This window comes from Mauremys reevesii, linkage group 16 (genome assembly GCF_016161935.1).
Source record: "Mauremys reevesii isolate NIE-2019 linkage group 16, ASM1616193v1, whole genome shotgun sequence".
Classification (NCBI taxonomy): Eukaryota; Metazoa; Chordata; order Testudines; family Geoemydidae; genus Mauremys; species Mauremys reevesii.
This window is the reverse complement of record NC_052638.1, coordinates 18,048,887-18,075,408: the sequence shown is the minus strand read 5'-3', so window position 1 is coordinate 18,075,408 and position 26,522 is coordinate 18,048,887. Positions and strand designations below refer to the sequence as shown.

Genomic DNA, 26,522 nt, shown 5'->3' with positions numbered 1-26,522 from the left:
GAAGTTAAGAGACCCCATGATTCTTTCAGACATTTTCTCTACCAGTGAAACAGGCACTACAGCTGAAGGCGGAGTGTGAGAGCTGATGTGATTATTTGGTCTACAAAACTTTCTCCTATTGTAATCTGAAATGTAAGAAGTGAGTGAAAGTTCATAAAATGTTACAAAAACCTATAATTTTTGCCTGCTTGGAAATTAACCATGAAAAACAGGTTAAGTTGTTTTCAATAAATGAATATTATAAACAGGTGCAAGAAAACCAGACAAAGAAGCTGGATTAGTCTGAAGAAAAAGGACCTGCAGATGTGATTTAAGGACTGTTGAAATCATGCTTGGTAAAGACAGAGAAAGACGGGGAACCAAAAGTTAATGGACCAGAATTGGTGTAACAGATATCGAGTCTAACTAGTGGACAAAATAATGAGAGGGATGAACTATGGCACCCACTTTTTCCCTTTTGGGGTTTCCTAAAAAGAGATTTTGGAAAAAAAAATCATCTCTCTCATCGCCTGTCCCTCCTTGCATCCCAGCACATCTTGTCTCATCTTCCCTGACCCCAAGATATTAGGAGCAGACCAGACTGATATAATTTCTTCCAGGAGGAAAGTCGGCTGGCCTTGCTCTTGTTTAAGGAACTTTACTTTTGAGTGCTGAAAATCAAATCATCATGGCAATCAGTCCTCCGCCCATCTGTTGTGATATCTAATTGCCCACACTGCAGAGACATGTAAGACATGTAAGAATCTGCTCTGCCTCCCTTCCCTTTATGTTACATTTTGCACTGCTATTCCCCCCTCTCCTATTCTCTCTCTCTCTGTCTCGGATTTTCACTGAATCTTGAAATCAACTAAGCTGCATGCACCCAAGCCTGCACTGGCTAAGGAGAAAGAATCCAAATAGATGTTGTCCCTGGCTGGAATGTGAAAAAGGGCCTAAGCAACATGTACCCTGGTCAACTAGACACCCAAAGCATCCATTTGTGATTGACCAGCCATCATTCCAAAGACATCAACAAAAGCTGTATTTCCCCCACCTTTTCTATCCTCTCTCTCCTCCACCTTGGGTCTGTCTGGCTTTTAGAAAAAGAAGTGAATACCCTTTACACATCAGGACTGAAAGTAAAATTAACCCTTTTCTTTTCCTCAAAGAAAGATTATGCTGATAATAAGAAACTCTGATATTTTGCTTCCAGAAAGAGAGAGACTTTAAAGGTTTTGATTAAGTTTATTTTGCATAATCCCTCAATTTCAGTTGCAATATAAATACTTGTTTTAATTTCTTGTTTGTTCTTGTGTTTATTGATCAAACTTTCAACTTTAGAAAGAGTGCTTTTGGGTGTTTGCCAAGAAACTGAGTTAACCAAGGTCTCCATAGGAACCCCCCCCCCCCGAACTCTTTGTGTCACTGTTGTTATGTTGGACAGTGAAAGAGTTTAACACCTTTAACTCTTTTGACATTTGAAATTAATACAACAGAGCACATAATTTAATGGTTGCTCTATTTGTCCTGATTTCCTTCCCCGTTTCATGGATAGGGTCTGAGTCATAATGCTTAAATTACTTTATGAAAGGCAGAGTGGAAGGAAATGTCAGAGGTGGAACTAGAATTCTAGCATTTCCTGGATCCTACTTATGTGCTCAGAGTATTTGACCATGCTTTCTCAAGAAGCGTGGACTCCTTTTTTTTAGTAGCCAATTGTCCTCTACTTCAGAGGAGAGTGACATATTTAGGATTTGGGTGTGAGTTTTTCTGTGCTGGTTTTTGTGTGCTGTCTGGCTACTCTCTCCTCTTGCTGCTGCTCTTTACCCAAGATTTGTTCAGAACATTTTCTGCTCTTGTTACTGTTTCCAAATGCATACTTGGGGAATTTTATGGGAAGAATATGAATGCTGAACATTTTGAAAAGTAAGTTTCCTCTTTATTTTTATTCACACACAGATTTTTCAGTTTGGGTCAGATTCGGCACATAGACTTCCCAAATGTGCCATTTGAAAAGACTGTAAAGAGATGAAATTTATTAGTTTTGTATATCTATCTATTATAGGTGGGGATGGTAGCACAGCCCATTATTAAGGTGGTCCAACAGTTCCTATTATAAGACTCTGTTTTCCTTTCATTAAAGTTTGGCAAACTTTAACTGTTTTGGCTAAAAAACTTCATGGGGGGTGTCTGCCTGAGCCTGATTTTTTAACTTCAGCCAAAATGGTTAATCTTTTTCTCAGAACAAGGCCAGGGAAAAATACATTATTTTGCCTATGTTAAAAAATTCTGGCAGTCTTTTCATTGAAAAGTTCTAACACCCCTATGCTTTGGAGCAGGGACTTGAAATTTGTCATGGATGTGGCCTTTGTGTCAGGGATGTGCCTTTTGCCATGCCCGTGAAAATCTTCTGAAATTTTGGCCAAGTTATAAGCCTCTGAAAAATTGCAGTTCACACATGCTCTGTAGAGCTTTCAATATTAGCTTCTAAATTCCCTGAAGATTCCATCCTTACTGGGTATGGACTTTCCACACCATTTCAGCTCTGGGCTGCTGCAGGCCAGGCCCTGGTGTGAGTCCAGGTGTAACGCCGACAGACCCTGGATGTCATCGTCTGGGATCAAACCTGGGACCTCTGGAGCTTAACGCATGACTCACGACTGCATGAGCTAAAAATGCGTCTTTTAGCCAAGGCTATGGCAAGCTCATCAATCTCTAGCTTGTCTAACCACCACTAGAGGGGAACAGAATGCCACATCATGCAGGCATGGGTAATGCCGGCACTAGAACAGACAGCAGGGAGCCTCTCTTTCCTGTGCTTTTAATGACCTGCATGCTGGGCCCAAGTGGCTTGGAGAAGGAAGCTGCATGATTTGAATGAGGTGGTGTAAGTGCTGGACTTGCAGGGCTGGGGGGGAGTAGATTGGAACAAGGAGTGGTGGAGGAGAGAGGGAAGGTCTGAAAGAATGGTGTATGATGTAATTAAATTAATAAACACAAGGAGGCCAAATTAAGGTTGCACAGGCAACCTTCATTCATGCGTTTCCTAACTTTTGAGTCTTTGTCTTCGCAACCTTTACTGTATTTTAATGTCATTTTGTGTGTGTATATTCTGCTCATTTAACAGTCACAGTAATAATGGAGCAGTATGCACAGTTTGGATTGGAGAATGGGTTCTTATACATATTTAATTCTCGTAAGTGAACATCTTTCTTTAAACATTGTAATTACGTAGCATTTTGTCTTTCTTAAATTCTAATACATGAAGTGTATAGATTCTTTTTTACTTAACATATATCCTATCCATAATTTAAAAATTACCCTGTATTTGTCTGGGGAAGCTTTGGTTTTTAATTACAAATGATTTTGGCATCATGTAACAAAAAAATCTTATTTCAAAATGTCATCAAATCATAATGGATTTCCAAGTATAAACTAAGCCATTATTTGAATTTACTATGTGTGTTCTCATGGTGATTTGCTTTCCCTTTCCACCTTCTGAATATATTCCCTCTGTGTTGATGCATCAAAGAACTCTTTTTCCTGTTGTGATTGTTTATATATTTGAAGATATTTAAAGAGGAAGAGAGAACTATGTGTACATATAATTAACTAAGCGCCTATCATGTCCTGTGTGTTTGAACTTTATATCTGCTTATGGATAGACATAACCTCTTTCCTTGTTCTAAACAATAATGAAAAGATCAAAATGACATTGAACTTATTAGTAACAAAAATACACAGTTTAAGACTTGGATTGTCTAGTGAGTGCTTCTGATAGTTTACAATCTGTATACTTTCTTTCAACTGTGCTATGACTATTCCACAGTCCTTTATTTAAGGTGTTGCTCCAACTAGCAGATAAATGAGATGCCTTGTTGACTCTTCTAGAAGCCACTTACAACAAAATGTGAACAGTATAGGGCTGGGGTTTTCCAAAGGTGCCTATGGGAGTCAGCATACAAATTTCACCTCACTCCCTAGGCTACTTTGAACATCCCAGCCTAGACGTGCAAAGCCCAAAAGAAGCACGAAACAAATATACCATCATAGAATGTTTTATTTATTATTTGCATTCCTGTAGCACTTAGGATCCCTAGTCATGGACAAGGACTCCATTGTGCTAGGAACCGTACAAACAGAAAAAAGGGAGGTCCCGGTCCTACCGAGTGTATAGTCTAAGGATATGTCTACACTACAGTTGCTACAGTAGCAGAGCTGTGGCATTGCAGCTAAGCAGCTGTAGAGCTGTAGTGTAGACACTTGCTACAGTAACAGAAGGGGTTTTTCTGTCACTGTAGTAAAACCACCCCATTGAGAGGCAGTAGCTAGAATGACAGAAGAATTCATTTGTCAACCTTGTAGTTTCTATACTGGGGCTTAAGTTGTCTTAACGACGTCTCCTGAAAGGTGTGATTTTTTTTTTCACACCCCCTGAGTGATCTAGCTAGGCCAACCTAAATTTTAGGTGTAGACTAGATTTAAGTAAATATAGAACAAATTATAACACAAGAAACAATATTGTCCAGAGTTACTAGTTAACTCATTGTTTTGGGTGGGCTACCTTAAAAGGATCTGATTTTCAGAACATGCTGCCAACCTCTGAAAATCATGAAAATTGGACCTCCAAAATGGAGGCACCCAAAGTCACTAATCACTTTTGAAAATTTAGTACACAAACAATATGTTCCTATTCACAAGAATTTAACGGAGATGAAACTTTCTGAATCAATTGTAGTTAAATATTTTAAGTAGTTAATAAAATTGAAGGTAGCGTTGTGAAATGTAGACAACCAAATCTGAAACCTTGCAAACCCAACTGTTTTCTTGTGGCATTTCCAAGCCCCTATGCAATATTGCAATGTGCCCCCGCCCCCTTTTCGGGAAAATTTTAAAAGAATTCACAATAATTTTTTGGCTTGTTAAGTAAGAATAATCCTCTCCGAGGTGGAGATGAAACAGATCGTTGGCACAGAAAGAATGCTGCATGTGGGCCATAACTTTATCATTTGAGCCAGATCCTGAGCTGGTGTAAATTGGCACAGGTCCATTGTAGTCTATCCTAAATCAATGGACTAGTCTGATTTTACACCAGCTGAGGATCTGACCCATTACTTTTTAGTTTGACACCCCTGAAGTGACGTACTGTCCAGAGTTGGAAAAATATCTCAAGCACTGAAAGGAGTCTGTGGCAAAGCAAAATAAGGAATTCTTGTCTGTTTTCAATATCTTAATCTTAATAAATTATTGGCAATTGGCAGACTGATCATAAGGATAGACAGGAAAGTAGAGTTGCAATAAGCCCTTTAAAATGGAATAGGGCAATTGCTGGTACCCCTAAAAGAGGTAAGTGTCTGGAAATGTATGCATGTTATACAATTTTATTATGTTGCTTGTAAATTAAATATTAAAGGACAAAATCCCCTGCTAATGTAAATCATTCATTTTTGCTATCAACCTCGCAGTGCCTGTCTGGTGATGTTGGTTGGCTGTGTATGTCTCCAAGAGGTGGATGTTCAACAGCTCTCCTGTCAACAACAGTCTCTGTCCAGCTTGCATCCATCTTGTCTCGCTAATGCCTAGTAGGGTCAGGTTGTTGCTCCTCATCTCTGCTGCAACCTGCGCCCATGTGCTGATGGTAATTGAAGACCCTTCTTTTCAGGCTAAAAGTCTCTGTTAACTCTATTGTTGGCGCCCAACCCTCCTCCTTTACCCTGACTTGGGACAGGCAGATGGCCCCAAAGGACCTCTCTGGTGGAGTTCAATGTAAATCGGCATATGCCAATTTTTACCCATCAATGATATGGTCATGCATGTTTTAAGGCACATCTGTCTAATGCTGTTATTAATCTTTCTGGCACATTCAGATTGTTCAGATAAGTATTACCTGATCACAGTCAGATGACTTGTTAAATAATGTGAAACAAACAAGCAATAAAGTGTGATTTTATGCTGTGATTTTAATGCTGCTTTATTCAAACATAATCTACTGGGAGGCAAAGCTCACAAGATGTTTAATCTAATTAAATAAGGCAATAAATCAAGTTGCCTTTATACATAATTATAAAATGACAAAAGTTTGTAAATAAGCACAGGATAAATAAATAAATAAACAGAGGATGGCAAAAGTACTGTAGCTTGATTGTACTTTGAAAAGTGACTCTAAAATGCTTATTGGTGTTCAGTGATTTCCATATAAAATCTACTTAGTTTACAAGTAAAAAAAAAAGTTTCTTCTAACTGGCCACTCTAAAAACACAGGCTGGACTCTGAGAATCAAGCTGGTTTCTCTTCATCTTATACTTCGTTTAAGGTAATAAAGATTCTTCTTCCCCTTATCTCATCATCTGGGGGTGCATTGTCATGCAAGCATCTGCCTCCTTCATCCGAGGCATCACTAGGATCTACCTGCTTAGTGTTTACCATAATTTTTGAAGCAATTCATCAATCTCTTCATCAGCTTTCCTCAGGGTTTCTTTCCTGTCATGCTATCTTCACCAGGTGTTCTTTGTTCATCATCCTCCTGTATGTGTCTGAACCACCAAAGTCACGCTCCTCTGGAATATCTCCCATCTTCCATGACTATTAAAGATAATCACTAATGGCTCAGATATCTCCTCAGTCAGCTCCTTGTGTATTCTAGATGTATTTCATCTGGCCCTGGTGACTTGATGATATCTAACTTGTCTAAGTAACGTTTCCCTATTTTAGCCTCTGATCCTACCTTATTTTCACTGGCATATGTTAGATATCCAATCACTACTAACCTTTTTGGTGAAAATTGAAACAAAAATGTCATTTAGCCCTTCTGCCATTTACACATTTCCAGTTACTGTTTCCCCCCTCTCATTGAGTACCGGGCTTACCCTGTCCTTGATTTTCCTCTTGCTTCTAACGTATTTGTAGAATGTTTTCATTTTACTTTTTATGGCTCTAGCTAGTTTAATCTTATTTTGTGCCTTGGCCTTTCTAATTTTGTCCCTACATACTTGTGTTATTTGTTTATATTCATCCTTTGTTACTTGACCTAGTTTCTACTTTTTGTAGGACACTTTTTTGAGTTTCAGATAATTGAAGATCTCCTGGTTAAGCCAGGGTGGTCTGTTGCAATACTTCCTATCTTTCCTACTCAGTTAGTGACATGTCATTCCATATTCTTTATGAAAATATGCTTTTGATATAAATATGACTTAACTGAGATATACTTTTATGCAAGATGGCTCATGTGAGATAATTGGAAAAGTTATGATTTACTGAATGCGATTATCCAATTTGTATGCCTGTATCATTTCTGTATCTGAAGTTAGGAATATTGACTATGTATCTGTATTTCAATTATGCTACTTTGGGTGACGCCCACTGCTAATACTTCAGGTACAACAATGGAAAAGCCAGACAGGGCGGATAGCCCATCAGCAAGGACAATAGACTGTGAAAAGCTTGGCTTTCCTGTGGACACTCCATACTGCCACTGACTCATGGATGCTGTGATCCTACAGAGTCAGGATACTTGTCATCTGATACTAAAACATTACCGGGACTTCTTGAACTTTCCACTGTAAGGGAAGGGGGGTGTCAAGTTGGGGAAACAAAGGATTCCCACCTTATGTAAATCCTATTTAAAGGTGAATAGGAAGGCAAACAGGACTACTCCTCTCCATGGCCTGTCTGCCCAAGAAGAAAGATTGCAAAGGGAAGGCAAGGGGGGAGCCCAGACTGAGGCAGGGTCCAGTCTGAAAAGGAATATAACTGGAACTCTGAATCCCAGAAACTTTGCAAACTGCCTGCAACAATATCTACGGTGAAAAATACTATTTGTAACCAATTTCTTTAGTGAAACTAGCTTAGTTTGCGTGTTTGATTTAATTTGCTTAATGATCTGCTTTGTTCTGTTTGTTACCCCTTTTACCACTTAAATTCTGCCTTTTATAGTTGATAAAATTGGTTTTGTTTATTATTAAACCCAGTTTCTGTAATTTCTAACTGGGGTGGGGGTTAAGAAGTGTGCACGCCTCTCCCCACATTGAGGGAGGGGGCGAATTTCATAACATATTTTTGGGTCTACACTCCAAGGGAGGTGGACAACTGAGTGCTGGAGCCAAGACCCTTAAGCTGAGTCTTCCCAGAGCTGATCTGCAGCTGGGTGTGGCCCTGCCTGTGTGTGTGTTAGAGGAGGTTTTAAGATCCTGGCTCAGCAAGACAGGTTAAAGGGGGCCCAGGCTGGCAGAACAGGTAGACTCAGTGGTATCTCAGCACATCAGGTGCCTTCGCAAGGAGTCCAACCCATCACACCATACTTCCTATCTTTCCTACACAGTGGGATAGTTTGCTCTTGTGACCTTAATAATGTCTCTGAAAAACTGACAACTCTTGAACTGTTTTTCCCTTTAGTCTTGCTTCCCATGGGATCTTACCTATCAATTCCCTGAGTTTGCAAAACTCCTGCCTTCTTGAAATCCATTCTCTTTATTGTGTTGTTTTCCCTCCTACCATTCTGTAGAATCATGAACTCTACCATTTCATGGTTGCTTTCACCTAAGCTGCCTTCCACTTTCAAATTCTTAACCAGTTCCTCCCTGTTGTCAAAATCAAATCTAGAATAGCCTCTCCCCTAGTAGCTTTCTTCACCTTCTGAAATAAAAAATTGTCTCCAATACATTCCAAGAACTTGTTGGATAATCTGTGCCCTGCTGTGTTATTTTCCCAAATGATGTCTGGGTAGTTGAAGTCCCCCATCACCACCAAGTCCTGTGCTTTGGATGATTTTGTTAGTTGCTTAAAAAAAGCCTCATCCACCTCTTCCTGGTTAGGTGGTCTGTAGTAGACTCCTACCATGACATCACCCATGTTTTTTATCCCATTTATCCTTACCCAGAGACTTTCAACAAATCTGTCTCCATTTTCATCTCAACCTCAGTCCAAGTGTATACGTTTTTAATATATAAAAATGTATCTGGATGCATCCCTTCTTATTTATTGGGATCAAAATAGATTTGCATCAATCCAGGGGAATTCTCTTGTCTCGCCATGTAGTTTTAACTACTCTGTTCATCCATTTTATGTCTCTCTTGCTCAGGACTTTCATTAGGTCAATCAGGTCCTGCTGCCTTACTGTTCTTCATGATACAAACTGCATTTTTCACTTCTTCCTCCATTATGTCAGTCTCAGGCCCATCATTAGGCTCAGATGTTGGCAACTCTCGGGGGAGGCAGGGAAAATTACCTTATTTAAAGAGACTCTAAAAATATTTTTCACTTCTGTTCAGGTGTTATTACTATCAGTTTCTCCTGGTGATCCTCTTCAAATGGTGTTGATTTACTATCCTCCTTCCCTTTGCATCTCATTTTTGCAATGGTGTAGATTTTTTTGCCAGCCAGCTTGGCATACAGGTCGTCTAGGTCATTTCCGCTGCCTGCTTGGCAGCTCACTTTGCCTCTTTGTATTCATTTTCATTCACACTCAGTGGATTCATTTCTTGTTTGGTTTTTATTTGCCGTTTTCTTGTTTTGGATTGCTACACGTACTTCCTTAGACTGCCACCTCTCCTCTTTCCCTCAGTTTTCCCCATTTGCATCTTCCACTGTCACAATTTTTTGAGGTAGTTCCACTCCTCTTCAGCTGACACCAAATCTATTTCCAGATACTTCTCCTGTACTTCTTGCACAAACGTCTCAGCCACCTGACCCATAACATCTTGAATTTTAATCTTGTTTCTTGGTTCCATCCTTGCCCAATGTTCAACCGCAAACTTTGCCATAACATTCTGCAAGCAAAATTTTGCAGGACTAACAGGAGTAAAAAGAAGGAAAAATAATTTCTGTTATTCAAGTTGCAGAGACCATTCCAGTATATATGGGTAGCAGATCTGTTGAGTAAGAAAGTGCATTTTTACATAGTCACTTTTCAGAGCAGAACTGCACATTAAAAGAAAACTCTTCTAGTGAACTACTTGAAAACATTCTTTAATTCTATTCAAACATGGATTCTGCTATGCTTGTAGCAAAAAGCAAAGGAAGTGCATGTATTTTAAGACTTCTGCACTGTGCCATGTTATAATTATTTCATATTCTGTGGAACTCCACACCATATTCAGAAGTCTTATAGATACATCAAACACAAGAGGGAAAACTTGAGCATCCTGGGGGACAGATCTTTCCCAGAAACCGGCTCCATCCCTTTGGAACTCACCACCCCATGAAATGTTGCACACTTTTTTTGGAAATGACCCAGGACTTTAAATGGAGAGAGAAAATGGCTAGCCAAGTTTCAAGATGGAGAAAAATGTTAATCCGTCCTACAGTTGGGAGAAGAATGCTAACCACTTATACCACAATGGGGGAAATTTAATTTTACCTTTTCAGGATTTGATGGAAATTGCATCTGGAAATGTTGGGGAGGCAACTAACTTTTTATTAGCCCAATGAACCACAAGGCAGAGATAGAGCTGAAGCCCAACACTGAAATATGCACTTTAAATGCTTTGCCATCATGTTTTTAATAAAGGTTTGAAGATGCAAATATCAACAAGTGCTATTAGACGAGGCAGATCACTGGCCAGAAGGATTCCAGGTAGCAACCTGCTTAGGTAGTAGGAAGTCAGGGTTTGTAACCCATCAAAACAAAAAGCCCAGTATAAGATGGCTTGCAATATAATATGTAATGCAAATAATACATATTAGTCATAGCCTCCAGCAGGTGGCAAACTCTTATTATGGCAGACACAATCAGCAGGCAAAATAGGCTAATGAGGCCTATGAAGCTTAGTCCTTGCATCCTTTTTCAGTCAAGTAGGCAAAAGTGTTTGCAGATGTCTGAAAATATCAGTCCCTTGTAATAGCTAAAATTCATTGTCTGAACACCAAATTTTCCACTGTTGGAAGATCAGAAGGCCATGATTTCTCTCTCTTTTTTGCAAATGATGGAAATCCTGTTCAGATAACTCCAGCAATGTTCTGCATAAGTGCTATTACCTACAATTTTGTGTTTTGTGGACTGGTATGATGTTAGCTTGTCCTCTCCTTCCCTCCCCCCACCCCTCCCCCGCTTCCTCTCTGCTGCTGTCTTTTGGACTGTGCACTGTCTTTACATTCTGCCCCAGTATCAAAGGAAAGCCACACTGGAGAATACTAAACTCTCCCAGAATAAATGGAAGAGTTCCACCACTTTTCAGTCTTCAAGATGAGGAAATCACAGTTCCATTGGGGCTAAGACTAGCCAAAATAGGGACCCTGCTGTGTAACATATGCATTTTTATGGCTGCTTATCCCCCTCCTTTATTCCATTCACAAATGGCTAGAAGAAAAGGACAGGATTAAAAGATTAGATTTGTCAGTTCTTTTTGGTTCCACTATTTGGCTGCTGTTTTATTAATTCAAGCTACTGACCAAATGGCTGCTGTCCTCTTCCTTTGAAAAAAAGAGGGGTTTCTTCATGCTCACAATTGATTTTCACACTTTTAATCAGTGATTATTCAAATCTTTCTCTGGAAATCTCAGGTACGTTTCACAGCCTTTAAAAAAAACATTACATCTTAGTCCTGTAATATGACTACCTTGTTCATTTGCCAAACAAGTCTCTAAATTAGTCATTCTTTTTCCTGGCTGACATGTTGAGAGAAGGCTGTGAAGAGTGCCTTCGCCCTATGTTAGTAAGAAAATGACCTCCATATGGAAGTCCTTTAAAATACATATATTCTAGAAAGGTTTTCATTTCCCAACTAGGAGGCTGGATAATGGGAGGCTGTAGCAGGGTAGCTTGGTCCATAGGCTGGAGACCTTGGGGCTAAGCCAATGCTGATTACAGAATGGCCCCACCTGAGATGAATTAGGTGAGTCTAGTACAAAAGGAGCAGGAAGTTGCAGGGGAGGGGAAGGCCAGGGAGCTGCAATTATGTCTCTAGACATTTCATGGAGAAAGAAGGTTCCTTTAGGGCCCTGAGTCAGCAAGGGAACAGCTCAAGGAGCAGGAGAGACTGAGGGAAGGCGGGCCCAACTGGAAAGGCCTCTGGAGAAGGACAGATTCCAGGCAGGAGGTGCTAGGAATGACAGTCCATCCAGGAGGGGGGGCTGTTACCAGCTGAAATTGAGATGAAAACTGTGTGAGTTTGTGTCCTGTTTTTGAAAGACCTTGTGTTATTTTGGATTATCAGGAGAGAGACACTGAACTGGGGTTGGAGTCTAGATGGCCAGTATGTACCAGAAGACTCAATAAACTGCACTGCAGGAAGGGATTATTTGAACTGCCCTTTAACATAGAGTATGTCTACACTGGCAGAGTTACAGCACCGGCAGTTACAGTGCCGCTCAGAGAGCGCTGAAGGGAAACCGCTGTGTTCACACTGTCAGCTGACTGTGCAATAGTGTGTTCACACTTGTGGTACTTGCAGCAGTATTCAGAGCGGTGCACTCTGGGCAGCTATCCCACAGAGCATCTCTTCCTCTTCTGCCACTAAGAGTTGTGAGAAGACAGAGGGGGTTGCGAGGCATCCTGGTTCCTGTCTCAATGCCCCGTGATGCGTTGCTTTGCATCCCAGCAATCCCTGTGCTTCTGTCCGCATTTGGCACCATCTTTCAACGGTTTGTGTACTGCGCGCTCTGCCTCTTTGGGCTGCAGGAATCGATCCCAAACTGTTGACCAATATGCTGCTCGCTCTGACTAACATGTCACAAGTGGCAGTAGAGTTATTCCTTAAACTACAAAGGCAAGAGGAGTGCGACATTGATCTTGCCACGCGTAGTAGCTACTACATGAGATTGCTTGTGGCATTCACAGAGGTGCTGACCGCAGTGGAACACCGCTTTTGGGCTTGGGAAACAAGCACTGAGTGGTGGGATCACATCGTCATGTACAGGCTCGCTCTAGTAAGCAGGCCCCGCCGAGCCGCGCGCGCCTTCCGCGTCCCGCCCCAGCAGCCCCGGCTTCTCCTCTTCGGCGGAGGTGGGGGAGGAGGTGGGTGTGGGGTGGAGTGCCCCGGCGCGCCATGCGGTGCACGGGCGCTGGGAAGGCGGGCGAGGCCGCAGGCATGCATGCGCAGGTCCAGGGCGCCGTCCCGGCTCGCCTGCCCTGCACCGCCAGGGGCGCGAGCTCCACCGACCAAATGACGCCTCCCAGGATGCCGCCGCCGCGGCGGCGGGCCCGCTGGTGCCTAGAGCCGCCCCTGGTCATGTACATCTGGGATGACGAGCAGTGGCTGCAGAACTTTTGCATGAGGAAAGCCACATTCATGGGACTGTGTGGTGAGCTCACTCCAGCCCTGTGGCACAAGGACACGAGAACGAGAGCTGCCCTGCCATTGGAGAAGCCATGGCGATTGCACTGTGGAAGCTGGCTACTCCACACTGCTACTGATCGGTCACTAACCAGTTCGGAGTGGGAAAGTTGACCGTTGGGCTTGTGTTGATGGAAGTGTGCAGGGCCATTAATTGCATCTTGATCTGAAAGACCGTGACTCTGGGCAACATGCGTGACATTGTGGATGGCTTTGCACAAATGGGCTTCCCTAACTGCGGAGGGGCGATAGATGGCACACATATTCCAATTCTGGCACCAGACCACCTAACCACCGAGTACATTAATTGGAAGGGGTATTTCTCAATGGTTCTCCAGGTGCTTGTGAATCACCATGGGCGTTTCATGGACATTAATGCAGGCTGGTTTGGAAAGGTGCATGAGACACGCATCTTTCGGAACACTGGCCTATTCAGGGAGCTGCAAGCAGGGGCTTTCTAGAAGATCACTGTAGGGGAAGTCAAAATGCCCACTGTGATCCTGGGAGACCCTGCCTACCGCTTAATGCCTTGGTTTATGAAGCCATACACGGGACACCTTGACAGCAGCAACAACAGGCTGAGTGAGTGCAATATGACTGTTGAGTGTGCTTTTGGTGGTTTTTAATGGCCTGCTGGTGCTGCCTATATGCGAGCCTGGACCTGGCCGATGACAATATTCCTGTGCTTATAGCTTAGCTTTTAGCTTGTACGCTCCATAATATTTGTGAAGGGAAGGGTGAAAGCTTCACTCAGGGCTGGACCGCTGAGGCTTGGCATCTGGAGGCTGAATTTGAACAGTCAGAGATCAGTGCTATTAGAGGGGCGCAGCATGGGGCCATAAGGATCAGGGATGCCTTGAGGCAGCAATTTGAAGCTGAAAGCCACTAATATTTGTTGCTATGCTCAAGAGTACGGTGCTTGTAATGCTAGGAAGTGATTGTGATTGGTGCAGACGATGCACTATGAAGATTTAAGAAAATTGCCTGTTGCTTTGCAGGGCTCTGTTTGCTTTCAATTAATAGAATAAAGATTGCTTTCAAACCAACACAATTCTTTTATTAAAAAACAACAACCGGAGAAGAGAGTCAAACCAAAAAACACATCAGCACTGAGGGGGATGGGGTAAGGGAAGGTCCCAGGAGGAGGTGGGGTCCTGGGATGGTTAAAGGTTTGTGCAGTGGGTACTGTACTTCAGCAGGGCAAAACTGCAGAGGGATGGGTGTTGAGTGCAGTGGGTACTGGGAGTCCGCAGTGCTGGACTGTGATGGGAGAGGAGTGGAATGCTGCGGGTACAGACTGGAGTCAGGAGGTTGATAAGAGTGTGTTGGCAGTGTCTGGGGGGAGCCTGGAAAGAGTGTCACAACTGTGGCTGAGCGGGAGGGCAGGCATGGAGCTGCCCAGTTTGCAGTGCTAGTATCACCTGGAGCGTGTCCTCTTGGCACTCCATAATGTTTCAGAGCCGCTCTGTGGCTTCGTTCTGGTGCGCCACGTTCTTTTTTTGGTCCCTCTTGTTGCTGTCCTGCCACTCCTTCAATTCCTGTGTTTCGGCGGCGGAGTGCATCATAACCTCATGCAGAAAGTCCTCCCTAGTTCTTCGTGGCTGCTTTCTAATTCTGCACAGCCGTTGAGCTGGTGATAACAAAGAGGGAGGCTGGGCTCCCAAGGTCATCTCTGTGAAGCCAAAATGCAACATTTTACAGATGCAGTATTATTTGCAACACACAGAACACTGATTCAGTGATTTAAGACACAGCCAGTATTCACATACCTGTTACTAACTGGCTGACCCAAGGCAAGCAGACAGGAGCCACAAGACCCACAAAATGGTGAGTAGCTGCAGGGGCAGGGTAAATCAGTGTTCCTGGATCCTACTGTACACTGGGCATGTGGCTCTTGGGAGGAGCCAGCATTGTAGCCTGATAATCATTCCTGTCCCCACATTTCCCACAGGCTGCGTTCATTATGGAAGATATCTCACTGCTGAGGGTGTGCAGGAAATCAAGAGAGGGTCTTCTCCAAGACTGTGGCTTCCACCCTAGCTCTTATGCAGCTCGCCTGTGTGCAGCAATGGTGTCCCCCCTCACCCCTTCCCAGTGACAGCAGAGTGGCGCGAGAAGTTACTGTTAATGGGGCAAGCAACAAAGCAGCTCTGCCGAAGAACCTGCGACAGCAGATTGCCCAGTATCTCCATGAGAGCTTCGTGGAGATCTCTGAGGCGGATTCCCGTGAAGTGAGGGAGTCAATCAACACCCTGTTCCGCCGCTCAGACTAGGCATGTGGTGGTATGCGCATCATACAGACACAAGCCTGCTTTCTGCAACCTCCTGCCCCCAACCACTCACTTCAGCGATTCCCCAAATCAGATCCACTTACCAGGGGTCTCCTCTCCTGTTTGTGCTTTGCCAAGATCCGACAGCTGTGACTGGCTAGACTCCTCCGGGGTAGAAAAGAGCTCTTGGCTGCATGCATCTCTGGCCTCCGAGTCATCCTCTGCCTCTGAGTCCCCCTCCCCCTCGACATCCTCATCCAAAATTTCCTCCTCCTGGCTCAGTCCACTCTCGACAGGCATGCAAGCCACTAAAGTATCCACAGTGGCCTTTTCAGTGGAGGTGGGGTGAGTATCGCGTCGGCAGCTCGTGGGCGCAGCACCAGAGCGGCGGTTTGCCTCCCGCATCTTGTGGTAGGCGTTCCGAAGCTCCTTCACTTTGACCCTGCACTGCAGTGTGTCCCAGTCATGGCCTCTTTCTGTCACGCATCATGAAATCTGTCCATAGGTATCACAATTCCTACGGCTGGAGCGCAGCTGGGACTGGACAGCCTTCTCTCCCCAAATGCTGATGAGGTCCAGCAGCTCGGCATTGTTCCAAGTGGGGGATTGCCTGGTGCGTGGAGCAGGCATGGCCACCTGGAAAAATGCACTGAGACCACTGCATGCATGACCGAGCAAACAGGAAGGCAACTTTCAAAATTCCAAAGGAATTTATGGGGTGGGGATGACGGTTGGTGACCTGAGGGCAGGGCAGTAGAGTTCAAACCAATGACCAGAAAGGCGAGAACAGGCATTGTGGGACACCTCCCGGAGGCCAATCACAGCGCTGGAATTGACCAGGGTATCTACATTGGCACGGCGGCGCTGTAGCCCCGGCGCAGAAAGCTCTATGCCTCTCCTTGGGGTAGTTTTTTTACAGTGCTCCAACTGCTCAGTTTCTGTGCACTAAGTGGTTTGTCAGTGTGTACACCTCGGGAGTTACAATGCAGAAAGCTGCTTTACTGCGCAGAAACTTGCCAGTGTAGACAGGGCCTGAGTGAATTCTTAAAGGTCCCAAAAGGGCAGAAAATGAAAGCAGGGTACTGCAGGGTGACCTCTAGCCACCAGGGGGTGCTTGGGAGGTGGTGGCCTGTATTAAAACATACTTTCTTTTTTTTTTGGAGTGGCCATGCACTTAAAATTTCAGGAGTTGCTAACCTTCAGCCAGTGCTTAGCTGTTTCTGCAGGTGCACAACTGATTTATTAATGAAGGGAAATCTTTGTCTTAGCATGTAAAGACAAATGTCAGATGCTGTGATATGATCATACAAGATCAGTTGCAAACAACAAAATATTTTGAAAACAATATATTAAAAAATGTAGTCTACTGGTTAGCCTCTTGTCATTATATTCACAGTACATGGTAGGACACAATAGGCCATGACCGAAAATGTCAGGAGTAACCTCCTGTAGTAAGTTTGCATTAGTGATCATATCTCATAAATTTTACACTTAGAAATTTACTGTTGTGACTATCGGATCATTGGAAAATGAGTCCCAATCTAGTTTAATATAACAAAAACATACCAAGTTGCATAATATATTTAGGGCCTTGATCTTCCAAGTACTTGTATTGTGCACAGCAGGAAGTAAATAGCTGTTGCAGTCCAGAGCAAGTGTGAGTGGTGGCTACAACTGGGCCTGAGTAGATGAAATATTCGGTGTAGCTCTCCGTACTGATTGGAAGTCTCAGACCCCTTGCATATCCACTCCCTTACTCTCAGGAACAGAGGGTACAACGTGATGGGGCATGGAGAGAGAATGTGCATATGTTTCAGGAGACATGGTCTTAAGTGCAATCTTCAATTTGCAAATGAGGTACTTAGCTATGCACATCTTTGCTCTTAATCCTGCTACTAGGCAAGAGTGACTTGACAGCAACATCACCATGCTCCCATTAATACAAGGTTATGTTGCCTGCTCTCTCTGCCCTGCTCATCACCTTTTACCTTGGGCTACACACACAACACCCTGCACTGTACAGGATCAAGAGCAGTACACATTTACTGCTACTTGTGCTGCTGTATGCTAGTGAAGTCATTGTCTGGTCTGCTCAGGTATTGGCATGGCACGTTTTCTATAACTAACTGAATCTATATTCGGTTTGGCATGATTGAACTGTCTGGATGTTTTTGTTTTGTTTTTTCTTCTGACAGTCATTCAGGTTCCTTGTTGGTGCCATGGCACAGTAAGTGGTATTCAAAAAGGCACAAAACTGTTGATTCAAACCATGACCCAAACACCTATTGTATATGGGAAAAGTTACTATTATTTGTAATCACTTCATTTGTCAAAACTACAAATTCAAAGTATAACAAAACTGCACTGCTAACCTTACTCAGGAACCTTTTCACTCAGCTTATTCAGTCATTTTAAACTGTGTCTGCATTCAAACGACAAATTTCCTTTTTGTGAATTCTGCAGCAGTACCCTGTCATCCTTAAGAAAATTACCCAAAGGACTAAAGAGAGAGAGTCATTTATCAGCAGTGCTTCTGTATGGAACTGTCTTATATCTGCCTTCCACAGAAGTGTCTACTTTGCTTTCTCATTATTTTATCCCTTTTCTCATAGGCACAGTAGAAAATTAGGATATTTTACTTCTAGCAAGTGATGATTGTTTTTCGTTCACAAATAGGAAGGGCTGGTAAGTTATTAAACTTTTTCTCTTGAGTGGAAAAGATAATCATCACTTCATCATTTTTCGTGGCTAAGATACTCCATGTGCTCCACTGAACTATTGTGTTAAAAAAGGATTGTGTTTTGGGGCTTAAATTAGCATGACCATTAAAGAGATTCAGATCAACAGCTGCTGATACAGATATAATATGTGTTATACTATTTTTATTCTCATGGTAATGAGTTATTTTTCTGTACAGTGCCTACATATAAGATAAACATAATTCCATACTGATATATCATGAATAGCTATTTGTTGCTACAGTGTATTAAGGAGTAGTGTTTTGCCTTTCTGCTGTGGAATATGGCTGGAGGTTTCTGGTACAAAACTTCAGCTCTTGAATAGCTTGCACTAAATGAGCTTTTTCAGCTATTATTTGCAGCATTGTGAATTATCTTCTAGAATGAATAGACATACCACTCTGCAATAGTCACCATTCTGCAAGTGCTTTTGATGTGCTAGTATTTACATAATGTAATTGCATAAGCAAATTTGGTTTAGATACCCATTAATTTAACTTGATTTTAGTTGCCATTTTGTGCAGTTTAGCTTACTCTATATGCCTTTTACAAGGATGATGGTTCATTTGCGTTCCAAAGTAACAGAACATGTCATGGAAAGTGTGTACTGAAATACCACTACTGCTAATATTTAAAAAAAAAAATTCACCTTCTACATCAAATCTTCACAATGAACACAGTGGACTCTTCCACATATTGTTCAGATTAAGATTACTTTCTCTCCCAGTGGCTCCCTATCTCAAACTTGTACAACTTTTTGCAAAAATTGTTTAATGTATACAGTATCCCTCTATTTCTTGCTAAGTTATGCAGAAAAGCCTCTTTCTTTTGTTCCTTCTCCTGTCTTGAATCTCTTGTAGCTTATCACATGCTTCTGTTTTAAAATACTGTGTGTTTCTCTTCTTTCCCTTTTTATTTGTTTTGTTCACACATTTTTTGTGTGTGTCCTGATGTGAGCAAGTTTTTTTTTTCTTTTGCTTGACTTCTCTTTGCCTTTCTAAGGCTTTCTTTTACTGTGACACAACCCATAATGAAGAAAAGTAATACCATATTTGAAATAAAATACATATTCAAAAGACAAAGACCAAAACAAGTTATGACACCTCAACTCCCCCCCAAACTACCCCCCCAGAAAAAAGGGAAATCTGGCAGGAAGTAAATTTAGGGTCCAATTATGCAACCCTTACTCGGGTAAATCAGTGGGATTACTTGTGTGAGCAAATCCTCACCAACATGAATCAAGTTGCACAAAACATGAGTCTGTTGTGGTTGAAGTATTCTATAACGCTCCAGTTACTGTTCTTCAAAAACAGAAACTAAAAGACATCAATCAACGTGACATGTTGAGCCCCCCCCCCCCCAAAAGGGCGGCTCTATCATGCAGCATATACATTGAAAGCGTGATGGGCTTTTGCTTTGGAGGCCCTTCAGAGCAGCAGCTGGTGGACTTGACAGGGAACTACCAATGGGATACAAGGACAAGCAGATATGGATACACAAGAAATGGATACACAACCAGGCAAAGAACAGTTACTTACCGAAAGCAGGAAATGAAAGCAGCTCGATTCTCTTTCACATGATCGAGAAATACCATTGGCTTCCACGCCCCCACCAAGCTAGACTTTTAGGGTTTTACATTAGTGCCTCTCACTGCAGTATCTGAGTATGAAATAGTCTGGGTAATATATATGAGATGACAAATTCTTCTTCTTTTTAAAAAGCATTTTGCATGCCTCAAGCTTTTGAAAGTCAGATCCTTTATTTCTTTTGTGCCAAACAAAACACTGATAAATCTGTATCTAGAAGTGATTGCCCCAGAGACCTCACTCTACGCTTGTCAAACAAACCACTATATAGACAAAACATTCTAGCATTCCAAGAAGCTGTTTCAATACTCACTAGCTGTATTTACTCCTTCTAAAAAGTGGCTGGGACAAGGATAATAACAAAGCTTTTATTCATAGTTTTATGAAGATGTAATCTTCAGACTGCTCTGTACTCTAGATGGAACCTCATTTCACCAGAATACTCGGCATTGTACAGATTCCCTCATTTCCCCCTTTTTAATCAGGATGTTTTTAATGGTACCATGAGGATGGGAGACGTTAGGCAGTGAGTTCCTTTAAATTCCTAGCTGACTCATAAAGCAACCAGATTCTCCTCTATAATTAAGCATTTTTGGCTTTCATCTTAGAAAAGGGCATAAAGAGCAATTGCTGGAGCTGAATTTGGTAAGTCTTGTTCATTTGACACAGAATGGATAGTGTACAGGGAACTTGTAATTGCTCCCTCTTCTATATTCATCTAATATTTAAGAATCCCACGGGGTTTTAATAAAACGTCACGGCTTGTCTACACGGGGATGTTACATTGGATTAGTTTGTTTGATCTAAGTGCAGCAAATTAACTACACTGAATTGAAATGCATCCACACGGCTTTTGTTAGGCCGGCTTAAGGTACTTTCTTTGTTAATCATTGTGTCCACACAACCCTGTGCTTGCTCGAATTAACCAGACAGCGTTCTGGGCAGAGATCCCAAGGTGCAATGTTCTGCTGCTCAGCTCTATGTTCTGGGATTTTTCTTGCAGTGCACTGTGGATGCTTACAGGAATTCTGGAACTTGTGGTCAAACTATCAAACTTCCATGGTTCCTCTTCCAGCATCCCATAATCTGTTTGTATTTTACCAGTGCTGTTTTCAAACTGCAGTCAGGCAACATGGAGGACACTCTGCTGAGCTCATCACCATCTGGAAACTTGTCACATGCACCCTGACTGCTACCAGTCAGCAGCTTACCAGTTTGGTATTGATAGATCAACAGTCAGGGCTGTTGTCATGGAGGCTTACTATGCTTTAAGGAGGGTGCTGCTATGCCAGGTCAAAATTTGGTAATGCACAGGAGGTCATGGATGGCTTTGCAAGGATGGGACTCTCAAACCATATAGTGTCTATTGCTGGGACCCACATGCCTATTCTTTGCTTCCCACACCAGGCCAAAGACATTACCACCAGGAAAGGGTATTTCTCCATGGTGCTGCTTGATCACTGAGGAAGCTACCGTTCGCCAATATTAATGTGGGGTTTATGATATCAGGACTTTTAGAACCTCAGGCCTCTGTGCTGGAATGAGATCACTAGATCAATAGGGCTGCATCATGCTCCTCCCTTGGGGCCAGGGTAGTTGTGGACAATGAATTACTGTAGCCAAATAAATGATTGGAATGTGTTTGTGTATTGTTGTGAGGCATTGATACTGTGGAGGATATTACATAAATGGTGGAGGGGAGCTATTCCTTAATGAAATTTTTGAATGGAGTTGTACTCCGTGAACGGTTGTGATTTCTTCTGTCATTCTGGCAGACCCAGCTTACCCTCTACAGCTCTAGTTTAGGAAGCCTTTTACTGGATGCTTGGACAGCAAAGGTAGTTTAACTACCCTGAGTAGCTGCAAAATGACAGTGGAATGTGCATTTGGAAGACTGAAAGAAAGGTGGCAATGCCTCATGATAAGGCTGGATGTTTCTTGTCACCGTGTGCCCTACTGTACTTTTGTAGAACATCTGTGAGAGCCAGGGAGAGAGCCTGGCTGAGGGGTGGGAGCAGGAGGTGGACAGCCATTTTTAGCACGGTAGCTTGATCAGCCCTAATGGGACTGTGCCTTCTCAAGCTGGAATTTACACCTCCAGCTCAAAGCGTAGATGTACCCATAATCGGGTCTCGTTGAAAAAGACAATGGACAAACCAGAAAGATCTACAGCACTGCCATTTGCCAGCATGGAGTTCCCCAGCTGGTGCAGGAGATCAAGGGAAACGCTTGCTCTATGAGCCATCCCCAGAGGCCTACATTGTGTTGCAATGTGCATGCCAAAATGCAGCACAATCTTTGACTTAAGTTCTCTTTTTCTTTTGACATCCTCAGAGCAGCATAAAGCGCACTATAAAATAAATAGAACTCTGCAGTAATTGTTCTGAACACAAGAGGTTCAGATATTCATGAACGCCTTATAATGCCTTAATATGTGTCTGCACTTTGAAATGTTTGTGAAGCCTGACTTGGGAAATTTACCTCATAAAATCTCAAGTTAGCTGAAAGCTGAGAGCATTTATAAAACTCGGAACCAAATTACTTTGTCTACTGCTGTTACAATAACATGCTCGCCATGCAATGTGTTTTGTTTTTATTTAAACCCCCATGGTACCGATGTCTTGAGCTGGGGAGGGGATCTGTGGGGAGGGAAGCTTCTCCTGCCTACAAGCAAGCAGCCTGATCGCACCCCCAGGCAGCTTCCACAACTATTAGTCATGTTAGTATAGGGCACCCTCCACTGCAACCAATTAGAGAAACCAGACCTGCTATAAAAGGAGAGAGCTCAGAGAAGGAGAGGAGGCAGAAAGCCTGAGACAGTGAAGAGTTAATACCCCTGCACCAGGCTGCCCCCAGAAACCCTGCCCAAAGGCATCAAAGCAGATTATTAGGCCTAATTAGAGGCCAGGGCCAAGAACTGCCCTGAGCAGGGGCTAATCAAAGAGAGCCACTCAGGAAGCAATAGAGACATCCTGAAAGACCCCATCAAGGACCGCCGACATCCCCTGTACAGCTGTATTGTAATACAGCACATAAGACTTACTGGTACAGGTCTCCTCAAGAACAATTTGAGTCTGGCTGTCTGCATGGGATTCGTGTGTAACATCAGTATCTGCCAGGTTGTTCAGTGCTTGGCTGCCCAGAAAAATCTCCTCCTGGTCCGTCTCCATGGGAGACATCGAGTTTAGAGTGCTTTCCATGGAAAACCCCGCCACATTGTTCTTGGGTGCATTAGTGGCGTTGCTTGCAAAAATGTGATCCAATTGCTCACAGTCTGGGCAGGTAGCAGGAGCATTACTGGAGATCCTGTGCTTGTCCCTCGCCTTCAGGTACTTCTGCCAGGGCTCCTTCACTTTGACTAAGCCGTGGAACCAGCTCTAGGAATGCCTCCTTTTCTTCATTTGCTCTGTCTAGTAGATGTCAATATCCCAGTGACTCTTCTGTAGATAGTACGGAGCATTGCAACTGCCCAAAGAGGGCAATCAAGTCCCAGAGCCCACCTGGAAGCTCTGCAGGACATGGCTTCTATAATGGATATACAATTCCAGGTGTGTGAACTCACCACTAGCTGGTATCAAAAAGGGGCACTACTGTCTAGGGCTGTGCAAATAACACATTTTTTTTTTGTTCTCTGGCTGTTCTGAAAAATCAGGGAGGGGGGCAAATTAGCTTCAGGCCAAACCAAAACCAAAATGTTTTGGAACTTTTGGCAAAAAAGAAGGTTGAGAAAATATTTGTTTTTGAGTCAAATGAAACATTTTGTTCAACCTGAAATTAACATTTTATTTTGATTTTGAGCTTTGCTTTTACATTTTTGCATTATTTTTTTATGGAAGGAAATTCTGAAATGAGAAAAGGTTGTGTGTGGGTGCAAGGCACTGTAACGTAAACAGGCTAAAGTTGCTCTGATGTAACATCCCTGTGTAGACAAGCCTTCAGAGTCCATGACTTACAGAGACCTCCAGATTTTACAAGTGCAAAGAAGTCAATTTATCAAGCTACATACAATACTGAAGATGTCTTCTGATTCTTCCTTCATCTTGTTAACAATCTGTTTCATTCCTTAATGAGGTCATAGTAGTCCAAGCTTTTTCCTTTACTTTGGGGATATTAGGAGTGGGTGATCCACAGGCATTTTCCATTGCATTGAACTGGGTTGTGTTTTGTCCTCCTGGCTTGCAAGTTATATATAACTGACTCCTTTTAAAACAAGAACTTCACCCCAGTGAGAAAAGTTGGGCACTGTTTTCTCAGGGCCGGTATAATACTTATCTCCTTGATACACAACCTCATTCATCTGTCTTCTAAATATTGAGATGATCATCTCATGGTAGAGGGCACTGCAGGATAAATCTGACCATTCTTCGTTTGAGGCCAGTTTACACTATCCTGCCAAATTCATTCTGCCTTAGTCACAAAGTAGTATAAACAGCTGTAGCCAAGGGTGTGCAGCATCTGGAGTTTAAATATTATGGACCAGAGGTTTGAATTCTGAGCCTTAAATAGTAAAGCAGACTTCTAATCTTAAGGGCACTGTCATGTGTTCAAAAGGACTGAAATACAGCAGTTTCCTGAGGAAGAAGTTTTAGTAAAAACTATTTGAGGCAGGCAAAAGCCATATTTAAATTTAACTAGAAAACTGGGATGCTGTGCAGGTTCTCTGAAAGTATAACACATTCGACCACAGAAAATCTGTCTAAACAATGTTAAGAAGTCTGACACAGTGACTATTTATGAGCACTTGTGACACGTGCCAGGTTGAACATATTGTTTACACGTCCTCTCTTTGTGTCCCGGATGGTACCACTGGGAGCAGGCCATGTTTCTACACACTTGAGGTATGTCTATATAGCAAAAAAAAAAAAATCCTCAGAGCTTGGGTCAACTGACTTGGGTCAACTGACTTGGGTCAACACCCTCAGTGAGGGTTTCAGAGCCCAGGCTTCAGCCGCAGCCCCAGCCTGAGCGTGTGCAAAATGAGAGAGAATTTCAAGAAAAGTTTTGTTCAGGTTTGTCTTGAGTACTGGATAAAGATTTGTGCCTGTTGTTCTTCTTAAACATTTATTTATCCAAGTGAGCATACAAGGAATAAGGACTGAGATTTTCAAAGGAGTTCAGGGGCATTAGGCACCCATCTCAGATTGAATGTGAAAATCTAGCCGGCGATTCCTAATCAAGGAACTAAGATATAGAACATTTTGAATGTATATTAATTCTCAGACTGAACCAGTTTATAATTGTTGGGACACTGTCAATGTTCTGGGAGTCTCAGGTTGATGGAAGAATTCTTCTATTGACCTAGCTACCATCTCTTGGGGAAGTGGGTTACCTACGCTGACGGGAGAATCCCTCCTGTCAGCCTAGGTAGTGTATACGCTCAAGCACTAGAGCGGCATAGCTGCAGCAGTACAACATCCCCTGGTAACAAGTTCCACAGGCTAACTGCGTTGTGTAAAGAAGTTCTTCCTTATGTTTGTGTTAAACCTGCTGCCTATTAAGTTCATTGGATGACCCCAATGTGTTATTATGTGAAGGGGTAAATAACACTTCCCTATTCACTGTCTCCACTCCGTTCAGGATGGAAGGTCAGACCACAAAGGGCATGTATGCACAACATCCGTATGTTGAAGATTTAGAATTATTCTTTACTATTAATCATGTTTATTATGGTAGTGCCTAGGGACCAACCAGAAACATGGACCCTGGTGTTCTAGACACTACAAACACAGAGTAGTGGATGGTCCCTGCCCTAATGAGCTAACAATCTAAATAGACAAAACAGACACCTGGTGAAGAAAGTGGTAGACCACACCAGCAGAGTGAACAATGAGATGGTGGCAAATGTCATGTTAATTCTATGGCTTTATTGATTTACTCATTTATTAAGGTGAATCAGCTGAATGGAATGAAAAGGGAAGAGAGGGGGGGTTCACTGAAGGGAAGGTCAGAGGGGACAGGGCAGGGGAGAAGAGGGTAAGAGGGGCATGCGTGGAGTGTTCTTTACAGTCTGCCTGCTGTGCTCATGGGTGTGTAAATGGGGACACCAATGTAATTTAGGCACTGTGTGAGTGTTTAGAAACTACATGGTATTGCAATTCCCTGGTGCTTTAAATCCCTCTTGTTATTGGAAGTGCAGCAGGAATGCTGTTTACTGAAAATGGGTGTTGGGGCAAATAGGAACATGCCATAGGTATTTTAGTCCTTATGAAAAAAATCTGCTGTGGGCCAAATTCAGCATAGTTGGTTCCGGGTGGTGAAAGTATAACTTCTTGTACCAGGGTACTAATGTCTCCTGTATTAGCAAAGCCTATTGCATTGTGGGAGGAGATTCAGCAATAGCAAAGGCGGGTAGACTATCTCAAGTGCTGTGCTTTATTCTTGAGAGGGGCCGCCTCACCTTATACCAGTCCTCCAGTGTAAGCGCACTTGTGTGAAATCTCCTCATGGAGCTGCTGAGTCACTGGACATTTTGACTGCCTTGCCCATGGTATGTGAAATCTTGCACAAACAGGCTACTTTTAATAAGGGTTACTATGCAAAATTCATTGGCCTCATCAAAGCTACCACACCAAGCACATTTTTATGGAGCTGACCTACTTTAATTCTCTGCTCAGTAAAGTCTCAGGTGAACTACCAGTGTAAGAAGCTACGCGCTTAGAAGATATCTTTGCTCCAGACATT

At 42.7% G+C, this 26,522-nt stretch overlaps 1 protein-coding gene across 4 annotated transcripts in view; it reads left to right on the top strand.

Annotated features, from left to right (window-relative positions):
- Positions 1-26,522, top strand: part of NKD1 (NKD inhibitor of WNT signaling pathway 1) — a 371,729-nt gene that overhangs the window by 57,567 nt on the left and 287,640 nt on the right. For 2 of the 4 annotated variants that reach the window (XM_039503847.1, XM_039503842.1), the window contains exon 3: positions 18,130-18,202. The exons of the other annotated variants lie outside the window; for them this stretch is intronic. The gene's annotated coding sequence lies outside the window, so the exon portion shown is untranslated. The remainder of the gene's footprint in view (positions 1-18,129; positions 18,203-26,522) is intronic. 4 annotated transcript variants of the gene reach the window in all.